General features: G+C 45.3%; 1 protein-coding gene across 4 annotated transcripts in view; it reads left to right on the top strand.

Annotated features, from left to right (window-relative positions):
- RUFY3 (RUN and FYVE domain containing 3) overlaps positions 1 to 12,501 on the top strand; it is a 143,658-nt gene that overhangs the window by 8,338 nt on the left and 122,819 nt on the right. The window contains exon 1 of one of the 4 annotated variants that reach the window (XM_075351620.1): positions 5,305 to 5,324. The exons of the other annotated variants lie outside the window; for them this stretch is intronic. The gene's annotated coding sequence lies outside the window, so the exon portion shown is untranslated. Of the gene's footprint in view, positions 1 to 5,304; positions 5,325 to 12,501 lie in introns of those variants that run through there. 4 annotated transcript variants of the gene reach the window in all.

Genomic DNA, 12,501 nt, shown 5'->3' with positions numbered 1-12,501 from the left:
CCATGCTGTGACAGTACTTCCAGGTAATCCTAAGGGCCAGAACTAGGTGTGTACGCACACACATAGCAATCAGGTCTCCCACACCTTTAGAGGGGACCCTTGGGTAGTCTCCAGAGGGGACTAGCTTTCAAATCTTATCAAGGGGTGGAGTGGAGAGGCTGGGAGCTAAAGTGCAGAGGTTGTCAGGAAAGGAGTGGAGCGAGCCAGTCTGGTAGTGGAGCACGGCGGTCGCTAGGGGATACGCACGTGGCCACTAGTCAGACCCTGCGCGGCGTAGTGACAGTTGGCGGGGGAGAACGGTCACCTGGTAGTCATAGTAAAGAGGTGCTCCTGGTGACTAGGCACGTTCGGGGACAGGTCCCTAGAGCAGACTCCAGTTTTAACTATCTGCTAATCCTGCCGGTAAGGAGAACTACAAGTACCTCACCAACCACAGAGTCCGAGCATCAGCAGCAATGCAGGGACCCATAATGAGACAGAGCTTGAAGCCATCTCACCTGGTCCACGCTGCCGGCAAACGGGCCAAACACAGGGGAGAAAACGCAGTTGCGACTCCCTGGATAGACCCCACGGTACTTCAAGTCAGGGGTTATCCGAACACAGAAGTGCTAGGAAGGCGAGCTAACAGGTTACCCTCAGACTGGTCCGAAGGAGCCCTGGTTCTTACCTGGTTAATCATAGCATCGCCCGGGTCAGCTCACCACAACACCACCTAAGTGAGTAAAAAGCAGTTAAAAGACTTTTGGACTGAGCCTGTTATTCCGGACCTGCTACTTTGCTCACCCGAGCCCCTGGGGCCTGCCTCACTCACGGGAGGCTACATCACCTGGCTGCAGACCCCATCGGCTCCAGACGCTCGTAAAATCTGCAGTGGCGGTCACCCATACCCCTGAACGCAAACAGTGAGTGGTGTCACGCCACATATACAAAACTGACAGTACCTGTTGCCATATTGAAGAAACCCCGGGGCGTCCCTGAAGAGGCTCAGCATCCCTGGGGCGACACACCTGTGCACTGAGCCAAAATCCCCCGTTGGACGCAATGGCAGCAGAGAGATGAGTGAGATCATCCTGTGACGCTGCGTATTCATTAAAGGGGTGGTCCACCCATTTTTTTTTTCCCCCCAATGATTTTCACTTATTATTGTCTGCATCTTCTTCAATAGCTTCTATTTCCATTTCTGGCACTGAGCGGCGCTATCCTGCACGCTCAGTGCCAGTCACATGACCGCCTGGAGCTGTGGCCGCCGGCATCCTCTGACGTCCCGGCATTTCCGGGCTCTCAAACAAGACGGGTACGTCACAGGATGCCGGCGCCACTCACAGTGACTGACAGGGCTGTGGGCGGTGACTACCGCACGTCACAGCCCAGCATTGAGGGGAGGAGCCGGAGAACTTTACTGTGGAGCGGTGAAGGCAGAGCGCGCGCTTACCAGCATTCAGCTGTGGCAGGTACGGGCTCCAGTCTGGAGTACAGGGGGGGTTTCCTCCACTGAAATCCCCCCTGTCACGCAAGTATCTGATCACACTGTCCACCCGCCCGCTCTGCTCAGCTGTCAGGAGAACGGGCGGTGTCGGCAGTGTGATCATATACTCCCCCCAGCAGCACAGCTGCATGGGACCAATCTGCTCCACTCTGTCACCTGCACTACAAGTTCCAGAGTGGAGACAGTGACATGCTCTGCTCTGACACATAGTGTGCTGCATGTCACTAATTGTCTCCACTCTGGGACTTGTAGTGCAGGTGACCGGATGATACATGTCACTGTCTCCACTCTGTGATTTCTGCTGCATACTACCAACTGTATACACTCTCACCTGCACAACAAGTCCCACAGTGGAGACAGTGACATGCAGCACACTATGTGTCAGAGCAGAGCATGTCACTGTCTCCACTATGGGACTTGTAGTGCAGGTGAGAGTGTTGGTACTATGCAGCAGAAATCACAGAGAGGGGCAGTTAGTGACATGTATCATCCGGTCACCTGCACTACAAGTCCCATAGTGGAGACAGATAGTGACATGCAGCACAGAAAGACCAAAGGATAAAAGCTCTATTACCATGATTAGGCAGTGCACACAGGAAGGAGGGGAGGGAACTGTTGTGGTGGAGATCTGAGGGGAGGGAACAGTCAGAATGGGTTGGGAGATAGATTGCTAGTTACTGCAAAGGATTATGGAAGTTGTAGTAACTGAACCCAGGAAGTTAAGAGAGAGATTAACTCCATCAGAGCTGGAGCCAGAAATGAAGATGTTATGCTAGACCATGATAAAAGATAATATTGGTAAAATAACGTGATAGATGTGTTTAGAGGCACATAATAGCAAGATTTATCAAAAAAAAAAAAACAGTTTTGGTAACTGGACAACTTCTTTAACCTTTCCAAGTGACTTGTGTCACCATCATGTGCTGACCTTTTTTTTTTTTTCTTTATACAGACTAGCATTGGCACTGGGTTATAAGAACGATCTTCCTTCCTTCTTCTTGGACCACCATGAGGAAAGTACAGCAATGTACAAGCACAATGCCACCTACCACCTTCCCCTTTTTTAATAGCCCCTAAGTATAGCATAAATAATAATATTTTTAATAATAATAATGAATAAAACCCCTGTATAACTAACTGATGGACTGGCACCATTCATCTGATTTCAGCATTGTGGCCCACAGTCACTGGTGAATATACCCTTGCGCTGCTGACTGCACTGTAATAGTTTGCTGTGTTGAATGGTGAATACACACAGTCCTAACTTAAAATGTCAAAGTATTTAAATGGATTCTGTCACCAGGTTTTTGCCACCTAATCTGAGAGCAGCATAACGTAGGGGCAGAGATCCTGATTCCAGCAGTGTCACTTACTGGGCTGCCTAGTGTAGTTTTGATAAAATCACTGTTTAATCCGCAGTAGATTACTATTAGAGGACTACTTGGCGTGCTGCCAGGTAGTCCACATCCAGCTTATTGAGCTCTGTATAACTGCTAGATCTGCAGCAGAGAAAACAGTGATTTTTATCAAAATGGCAACAAATGGCCCAGTAAGTGGCACATCGCTGGAATCAGGGTCTCTGTCTCTACATTATGCTGCCTTCAGATGAGGTAGCGAAACAGATTCCCATTAAATATTTAAGCATATCTTAATGGGTTAAAAGTAAGCATGTTTGAGTTTGACACTGTCCCTTGATTAGGAGAGCAACATTCACAATGCAATGTAAAGTGCCTATACATAGTAAAACAAAACAAGAAAAAATATCCGTCATTCCGATGCTGCTCTTAAATCCTTGTCTTCATTCCGTCACAGGGATGCATACAAAATACATGGCTGACTCAGTATACATATTGTGTGTGTGTGTGTGTGTGTGTGTGTGTGTGATATATATATATATATATTATAATGTGTGTGTATATAGATAATATTATACTATACACACAGTACATACCAAAGGTTTGGACACACCTTCTCATTCAAAGAGTTTTCTTTATTTTCATGGCTCTGAAAATTGCAGATTCACATTGCAGACATCCCAACTAAGAATTAACATATGTGGAATGAAGTACTTAACAAAAAAAAGTGTGAAACAACTGAAAATATGTCTTATATTCTAGGTTCTTCAAAGTAGCCACCTTTTTGCTTTGATTACTGCTTTACACACTCTTGGCATTCTCTTGAGCAAAAGGTGGCTACTTTGAAGAACTTAGAATAGAAGACATATTTTCAATTGTTTCACACTTTTTTGTTAAGTATTTAATTTATTTGGGGGAACAAAGTGTGTCTTATAATGCGAAAAATACGGTATTTCATTCCACATATGTTAATTTTATAGTTTTGATGCCTTCAATGTGAATCTACAATTTTCAGAGTCATGAAAATAAAGAAAACTCTGAGTGAGAAGGTGTGTCCAAACTTTTGGTGAGTGTGTGTGTGTACCATATTTTTTGCTTTATAAGACGCACTTTTTTCCCCCAAATTTTAGGGGCAGTAGGGAGTGCGTCTTATAATCCGAATATACGGATTATATACTGCAGGATCCAGGGGAGGTGGGGGCAGCTCTGGAGCGGTGCTGGGGGGGCTGGTGAGCTGGGGAAGGCTACAGCGGGAGATCTCCTGCTCCCGCTCATATAATATGCACTGCCTCTGTCAATCACTGTGGTGCTGAAACTGCACCGTGGTGATGGGCTGGGGGAGCGGCGCATATTATATCTGCCTGTGGTCCCCTTTGATCACACATGCCCCCCTGTTTTACATATGGCCCCCATGCTGCTGCTCATAGTAAAATAAAAAACTCTTTACTTACCTCCTCCTGTGTGTCTCCCCTGTCTCCCTCCTGCCGCTGTGATCATGCTCGCAGAGATGTGACTTTGCTGTACCGATCACATGACCGGCACCGAGAACCAGGGAGTGCAGAAGGAGCTCAACCGCACGGAGGGAGACACGAGGGAGGACAGCACTGGAGAAGGTAAGGAAAGAGTTTATTTTACTAAAATCAGCAGCCTGGGGGCCATATCTAACACAGGGTGATGTGTGCCAGCCACAGGGGGCCATGGGCAGCAATAGGGGCCGTGTGCCAGCCACAGGGGGCCATGGGCAGCACAAGGGGGCTATATTCAATATAAAGGGGCCATATCCAGATTAAGTGGGCTATGAGGGACATATACCCTATATGATTTGTTAGATGGACACTGCCATTATAAGACTGACCCCATTTATTAAAAAAAATTCTCTTTTCCTTCACCAAATTTGGGGGTGCATCTTATAATCAGGTGCGTCTTATAAAGCAAAAAATACGGTGTGTGTGTGTGTGTGTGTGTGTGTATGTACATAAGTGCTCCCACAATCCTTGAGTTTGCACTAAATATATCCTAGGCTGCCCCATATTTCTTTTTGGTCTCTTTCTGGTAAATGGACCTGTGGCCAGGCTCGGCACATGCACCAGATGCTTTCCACCACAAACACCAAACGTGACACAATGTGAGTTTTGTGGTAAATACAGTTTCCCAACATTCCCGTCTGCTTTTTTCCACTAAACCTCCTTGCTCCCCTACTGTTTCTATCAGACTGTCTGGTGTGATAGACCAGTACAGCGCTGTCATCTACCTGCTCCGGTCTGAGCTGTGCCTGCAGTCCAGAATTCACTATTTGCTGTGAGTGGATCCAGCTGCTGTCGCCCTGATGATGGTGCTGTATGCGTGCCATCTGCAGTGAAGTGTCTCCGCATCGGGCATGTCAGTGAGCTCAGCATTGTCCTTTTAGAAGGTTATTGAGTGTTTATGTAAATGGTTGTGGGTGAGTGGGTCACGCTATCCTCCCTTCTTCCTTACATGAGTGGGTGAGTCATAATGTTGTTTATCTCTATATTAAAGAATAATTTTTTATTTTTTTTTTATAGGCAAGCAGTCACATTTTGCGTCATATTTCTGTATTGTATTTCTCTGCCTTATTGGCTTCCATTGATCATTTATTTATGGGTATCTAAGTCTCTATGTAATAAGAAAAATGTGATGAAATGGCAGCGTCTGGGTTGTTTTTTATCTTCTGCTCAATCACGCTGCCCCTGTGAAGTCTCCTGTGTTTTTTTTTTTTTCCTCCGCATTGATTTTTAAAGTATTTTATGTCTTCTCTAAAAGGGCGGCTCACAAAGAGCCATCGCTGAACAGCTTTCCAGTCTGATCAATGCTTTCCATAAGGCATGTCTTAACACTGTTAAGGGTAACCCTAGCAAAAAGTTGTGTGGCATGTTATACCCACCTACATGGCCATATGCTGCCAGTACTATACTAACACGGCAGGCTGTAAAGCTGAAGATTTTCACACTATTGCCTTGTAACTAACCTATGTCCCCTGTATTTGATCTGTTTATGCACTTTAAGGCTATGTTCACACACTGCGTTTTTTACCTGCGTTTTGGGTCCGTTTTTGCTGCAGAAATTTCTTGAGAAATTCTTGTAACCTTTCTGCAGACATTCCCCAGCAAAACCTATGGCAAAAAAAATTAGCTGTGCACACACTGCGTTTTTTTCTTAAGAAAATTCTTTCAGTAGATTTTCTTAAGAAAAAGAATGAGCATGTCACTTCTTTTCTGCAGCTAACTGCGTTTTTTGCCATAGATAATTGGCACAATAACGCAGGGAGCAACCAGCGGTAAAAACGCACCGAAAACGCGGCAAAAACGCAGGTGCGTTTTTGGTGCGTTTTTTTTTAACACAGGTGCACTCTTAAGAAATTTCTTAAGAAAAATCATTTTTCTAGTGTGAACATAGCCTAAGTTGATGATAATATACTGTCTATTGAAATCTGTGAAAAAAGAATATTATCTTAAGTTTTCCAGCCTGTAACATTACTCGGGAATAAAAAGAATATACATTTTATATAGGAGACTTATCAAGACTGGCATTAGTATGATGGGTTGTCCATGTGTAGATGTTCACTATATTTGCTTCAATTTCTTCGCCCGGGTTAATAACTGTTGTTAACAAAATAGAATGTATTAACATTCCAGGGATAGAATGTATAAATCGAATGTATTAACGCCCGAGATAGTAACTGTCTCTCTGTTTCTCTCCCATTCTCTGTCTGTCTCCCCCTCTGTATATATCTCTTTGTCTCTCTCTCTATCTCTTTGTCTGTCTGTCTATCTCTTTGTCTGTCTGTCTGTCTGTCTGTCTCTTAAGCTGGTGTCACACATAACGACGACGACAACGACGTCGCTGCTACGTCACCATTTTCTGTGACGTTGCAGCGACGTCCCGTCGCTGTCGCTGTGTGTGACATCCAGCAACGACCTGGCCCCTGCTGTGAGGTCGCCGGTCGTTGCTGAATGTCCAGCTTCATTTTTTGGTCGTCACTCTCCCGCTGTGACACACACATCGCTGTGTGTGACAGCGAGAGAGCGACGAAATGAAGCGAGCAGGGGCCGGCACTGGCAGCTGCGGTAAGCTGTAACCAGCGTAAACATCGGGTAACCAAGGGAAGACCTTTCCCTGGTTACCCGATGTTTACGCTGGTTACCAGCCTCCGCTCTTGCTGCCAGCGCCGGCTCCTGCACTGTGACATGTGGCTGCAGTACGCATCGGGTAATTAACCCTATGTATACTGTAGCAAAGAGAGCAAGGAGCCAGCGCTAAGCAGTGCGCGCGGCTCCCTGCTCTCTGCACTGTGACATGTAGCTGCAGCACACATCGGGTTAATTAACCCGATGTGTGCTGCAGGAGAGCAAGGAGCCAGCGCTAAGCGCGGCTCCCTGCTCTCTGAACATGTAGCACAGCGACCTTATGATCGCTGCTTCTGCTGTGTTTGACAGCTAAGCAGCGATCATAACAGCGACTTACAAGGTCGCTGTTACGTCACCGAAAATGGTGACGTAACAGCGACGTCGTTGTCGCTGTCGTTTAGTGTGACACCAGCTTTACCCTGTCTGTCTCTTTCCCTTTCTTTCCCTGTCTGTGTGTTTCCCTGTCAGTCTGTCTTTGTCTGTCTCTCTTTCCCTGGCTGCATTGTGACACACCAACTTTCCATTTAAGGGCGTGGCTGCGCATTCTTCTGAAGTTCTGGCTGCACTGTGGCTCCCAGCTCCATTCGCTTTAATGGAGGCAGTTTTTTTGGCGAATAACTGTAAAGCGCGGGGTTAAAATTTCCCCTCAAAACATAGCCTATGACGCTCTCTGGGTCCAGACGTGTGAGTGTGCAAAATTTTGTGGCTGTAGCTGCGACGGTGCAGATGCCGATTTACTTCTCCACAATTCTCTCTCTATTCCCTCTGTTACACAAGTATTCACTTTCAGTTGTCTATTTCTAGTGCTGTATAGACCAGTTCACTATCTGAGCTCTGCTACATATAGGAAGGAGAGACATATTCTTAGAATTTAGTAAATGAATCGGCACCAGTTTTCTTTTTGTGGCATGTGACTGTCGGTCATCACATCCTGAAATATCAGTTATGTGCAGAACTGCTAACTTCCCTAATGACAGCCCAGTGTTAGACCAGCTTATAAAGAAACTGCATGTTTCTGGATAGATAGGAAATCAGTAGGTTTGAGGAAAGGGATTCAATTCATGGAACAAGTAAGGGTCTACTTATACATGCCCACTCCTATTGGAGACATGCAAATCTGTTCTTTCACAGTGTCACACGCCATAAGGCTAGGTTCACACACTGCGTTTTTTGTGCGTTTTTGGCTGCAAAAAAACGCACAAAAACGCACCCGCGGCAAAAAACGCGCGTTTTGCCGCGATTTGGTGCGTTTTTTGCTGCGTTTTGCTGCGTTTTTGCTCACTGCGTCTTTATGTGTTTTTTATCAGTGAACAAAAAAAAGGTCTGATGTCATTTCCTTCTTCAATATGTTCTTCATTCTCCACTAATGTATGCAGGAGAGCAGACAGCTGCAGAACTAAAAGGCTCAGCATACTCCATCCAATTGTGCATGCAGGAGAGCAGACAGCAGCTGCAGAACTACAAGGCTCAGCATGCTCCACCCAGGACTGTATGCTGGAGGGAGAGTCAGGGGGAGCAGACCTACAAGGCTTAGCATCCTCCATCCAATAGTGTATGCAGGAGAGCAGACAGCAGCTGTCGAACTACAAGGCTCAGCATCCTCCATCCAATAGTGTATGCAGGAGAGCAGACAGCATCTGTCGAACTACAAGGCTCAGCATCCTCCTTCCAGGACTGTATGCAGGATTTCTTTGCCGCCCCCCCCCCCCCCAAAAAAAAATGACGTGAGCTTCGCCATATTTTTGTATGCTAGCCGGGTTCAGCAGGCAGGTACGGGCTGCCCCCAACCCCCAGCTGCCTATTTGTACCCGGCTGGGAACCAAAAATATAGAGAAGCCCTTTTTTTTTTTTTTTTTAATTATTTCATGAAATAATTAAAAAAAAAAAAATGACGTGAGCTTCGCCTAATTTTTGTGTCCAGCCGGGTACAACTAGGCAGCTGGGGATTGGAATCCACAGTGCAGGGTGCCCATGCTTTCTGGGCACCCCCGCTGTGAATTGCAGTCCCGCAGCCACCCCAGAAAATGGCACTTTCATAGAAGCGCCATCTTCTGGCGCTGTATCCAACTCTTCCAGCTGCCCTGATGCCGGGTGGCTCGCTGGGTAATAATGGGGTTAGGGCTAGCTGTATAGCTGGCCCTAAGCTCGAAATTCATGGTGTCACGCCAATATTAGACATGGCCACCATGAATTTCTAGTAAAGATAAAAATATTTTTCTGTGTGTTGTTGTTTTTTTTTTTTTATTAGAAATAAAACACAACACAATTAGTGACTCCATCTTTATTGAAATAAAGAAGCCCCCTCCGCAGTAATCCTGGGTCAAGGGTCCCGCGCCGTCCAATCCGGATCCAATATCATCTGATCGGTTTGCTGGAAGGCAAAGCGATCAGATGATGTGTCAGGTTCTAGGGGCTGAAGCACATCACACATCAGCTGATTGTATAAAAGCCGTTTATACAATCAGCAGATGCATCGGTGCAAAAAAAAAAAAAAAAATACTCACTTATGTGCTGATTACCGGCAGCTCCTGCAGCGATGGGGCGGGAGTCTGATTCCGTCCGATCGCTGCAGCAGCTGCCGGTAATCAGGGATGAAGTCTCCTGACGCATCCGCTAATAGATGAAGCCGGCCGGCCGCTGGCGTCAGCCCGAGACTTACGATCAGCTGATGCGTCGGATGACTGCATCATGTGATCCATCGCCAGGTCCTGCATCCTGCAGGCATACGTACCCGGGGAGACTGCACACTGCCGGAGCGGCGATACCGTGACAGAATCTGGGAGCGGGCATGGCACCGGGAGTCTGCAGACAGGTGAGTATAACTTTTTATTTTTTCTACTGTTCACTTTTGATTGCCGCTTCCACCTCCCGCCCAGACATGGCGCCGCACGGCTGCATACATGCACAGGACCGGAGGTGGAAGCGGCGGTGACGGTACCGGGAGGATTCATGCTTCTGTATTTACTGACAGAAGGAATCCTCTTCCTGTACACGTCACTTTACTACCCACCTCCTGCGTTTTATAGCTGCGTTTTTGGTCTTAGAAACGCACCAAAACGCAGCTATATTTGCAATTTGCGTTTCTCATTGCGTCTTTCAACATCCCATTGCACTCAATGGATGAAAAGCGCAGTGAAAAACGCGGGAATAATTGACATGCTGCGTTTTTGTGGCACCATGAAAACGCAGCTGAAAAAAAACGCTGTTTGCAGACAGCAAAAATGAAAACTCATAGACTTTGCTGGGGAAGCAAAGTCATGCAGTTTTCTGAGCAAAAACGCACTGTGTGAACTTACCCTAAAAGTGATATATTGATAGTGTGTTAATCTCGTGTTTATTTGTTGATTTTCATTTCTGCAATTTTCTTCTTTTTTTTTTTTTTTTAAATTCTTTATTTATACAGCAGACCCTTACAAACCATAACGCAGTCAGTTGGCAAAATAGACAAAAACAGTTGAACAGAGTTTGGGGGAATACATCCCAATACAAAATCACTAGCATCTTTTTCAATTTTTATCATAGACAAGGAAGAGAAGTACCAAAAAGGAGGCAAAAGTGCCTAAAGATCACTCAGACATCTCAATTTTCTTCTTTTAATATTCACCTTTAAAGTCGATCTCTGCTTGGATTTTATGAACGTCTGAAGTTTTTTCACAATGTTACTTTGTGCTCACAAAAATTTGCTGAAAAGGTTAAAGGCAAAAATTAAAGAGCTTTTCTAATTTTGCATGAGTGTGCCATTTTGAAGAATTTTGGCTCAAAAAATGTCAACAAATAAGACAATAAAACGCAAACGTCACTATAAAAAAAAAACAGAGCATCAAGCCCTTTGCGTTTTGGCTAACTAGTCTGCTCCAATCCCCATGAGTGAGAGGCCACTCATTATGTAAACACATTGGGAGAGATATGTCAGTCACCCGAATTAGGCTGCTTTCACACATCCGGTAGGTGCAGAGCCGGCCAGTCCGGCTCTAAAACCTATGCAACGGATGCGGCGAAAAAGCCGCATCCTTTGCATAAGTTTTTTAAATGCGGCCCGTCCGGTTTTTGCCGCTTGCGGGGGCTGGATGCGGATTTTACCGCATCGCGCTGCATCCGACGTCCATAGGCATGCATTGAAAAATGCGCCGCGATGCGTTTTTTTTGCCGCACAAAAAACCGTGCCAGGCAACGTTCCATCCGGCCGCCGCATCGGCTAAATCTGCCGCATGCGGCAAAAAACGGACGGAACGCAAGCCCATGCGGCACTAATTAAAGTCTATGCAGGAAAAACGCAACCGTTTTTTTTTTTTGCTAAGTGCCGGATTGTGGCGCACAGGAAAAAACAGACGTGTGAAAGCAGCCTTAGGAATGGGACAAGTCTGGGAGGAACTGCATGGGACTAGTCAGCTGAGACACATGGGGCCATATTCATTATTGCATTTGTGGCTGTTTTTGGTGTTCTGCGCCTTTTATGGTTCTCTTTCTACCAAATTCACACATTATATTTTTTTTGGGAGGGGGGATGTGTTTTGGTTTTTTTTTTATTTGTTTTTAGCTTGCCTTTTGGGCAGAGTTGTTTAAGGTCTCCAAATGTTTTTGCCTGATTCATCATTTTGCAAATTTTAAAAATCCGCCTAATTAGGTGTCCAGTCCTACCCTGGAGTCAACCTATGGAATTCAGAAGGAGGAGGGCTTTGAAGGAAAGGAGCGCTATTTTGACTTTGAGTGCAGAATTGTCCGGAATAGACAATAGACGCTGTGTTATATTTGAAGAGCCGCACAGGCTCCCCCACAAGTGACCCTATTTTGGAAATTGCACCTCTTAAGGAATTCGAATAGGAGCGTAGTGAAGCTTTTAAATCCATAGATGATTCAAAGTATTGTGTAACATTAGCCTGTGGAAATGAAAAATAGTTGTTGTTTTTTCACTAAAATGTTGTTTTAGCCCCAAGTTTTTGATTTTCAAAATGGCCGTTAGGAGAAAATGGACAACATAAGTTGTTACAGAATTTCTCCTGAGTAAGCCAATTAACACCACAGTTGTCGAAGAATTTTACACAATTACGGTAGATAATGAAGACATTTTAATTACATTTTTAGCAGTATAATATTGTTTTAGCCCAAGAATGTATTTTTATTTATTTTTTTAAAAAGGGGGGGTGGGAGACCCCATAATGTGACACAATTTCCACTGAATGTGGCAATATCCCACATGTGACTGTACAGTACTGTTTGATCACATGGCAGGGCTCAGGAGTGAATAACCACTATTTGACTTGTGGGAGGCAGATTTTCCTAGAATAGTTAATAAATCAACCGAAAAAATTCCACTAATAGAATAGTAGTTGTATAACCAATACTAACATCTAAACCAAAAGGATGATTAGTCCGAGAGAGACATAAGAATAGTTTGCTGGCTGTATTTGCAGAGCCCACCCTTCCCCTCAAGTGACCGCTTACTGGAATATACACCCCTAGTGTAGTGACTATTTCGACTCAATGTGTGGCGCTCTGTGCCCAGTCGCTACAAATA

Source organism: Anomaloglossus baeobatrachus, chromosome 1, assembly GCF_048569485.1.
Source record: "Anomaloglossus baeobatrachus isolate aAnoBae1 chromosome 1, aAnoBae1.hap1, whole genome shotgun sequence".
Lineage (NCBI taxonomy): Eukaryota > Metazoa > Chordata > Amphibia > Anura > Aromobatidae > Anomaloglossus > Anomaloglossus baeobatrachus.
The sequence above is the reverse complement of the archived record's forward strand: the minus strand, read 5'-3'. Positions and strand labels throughout refer to the sequence as shown.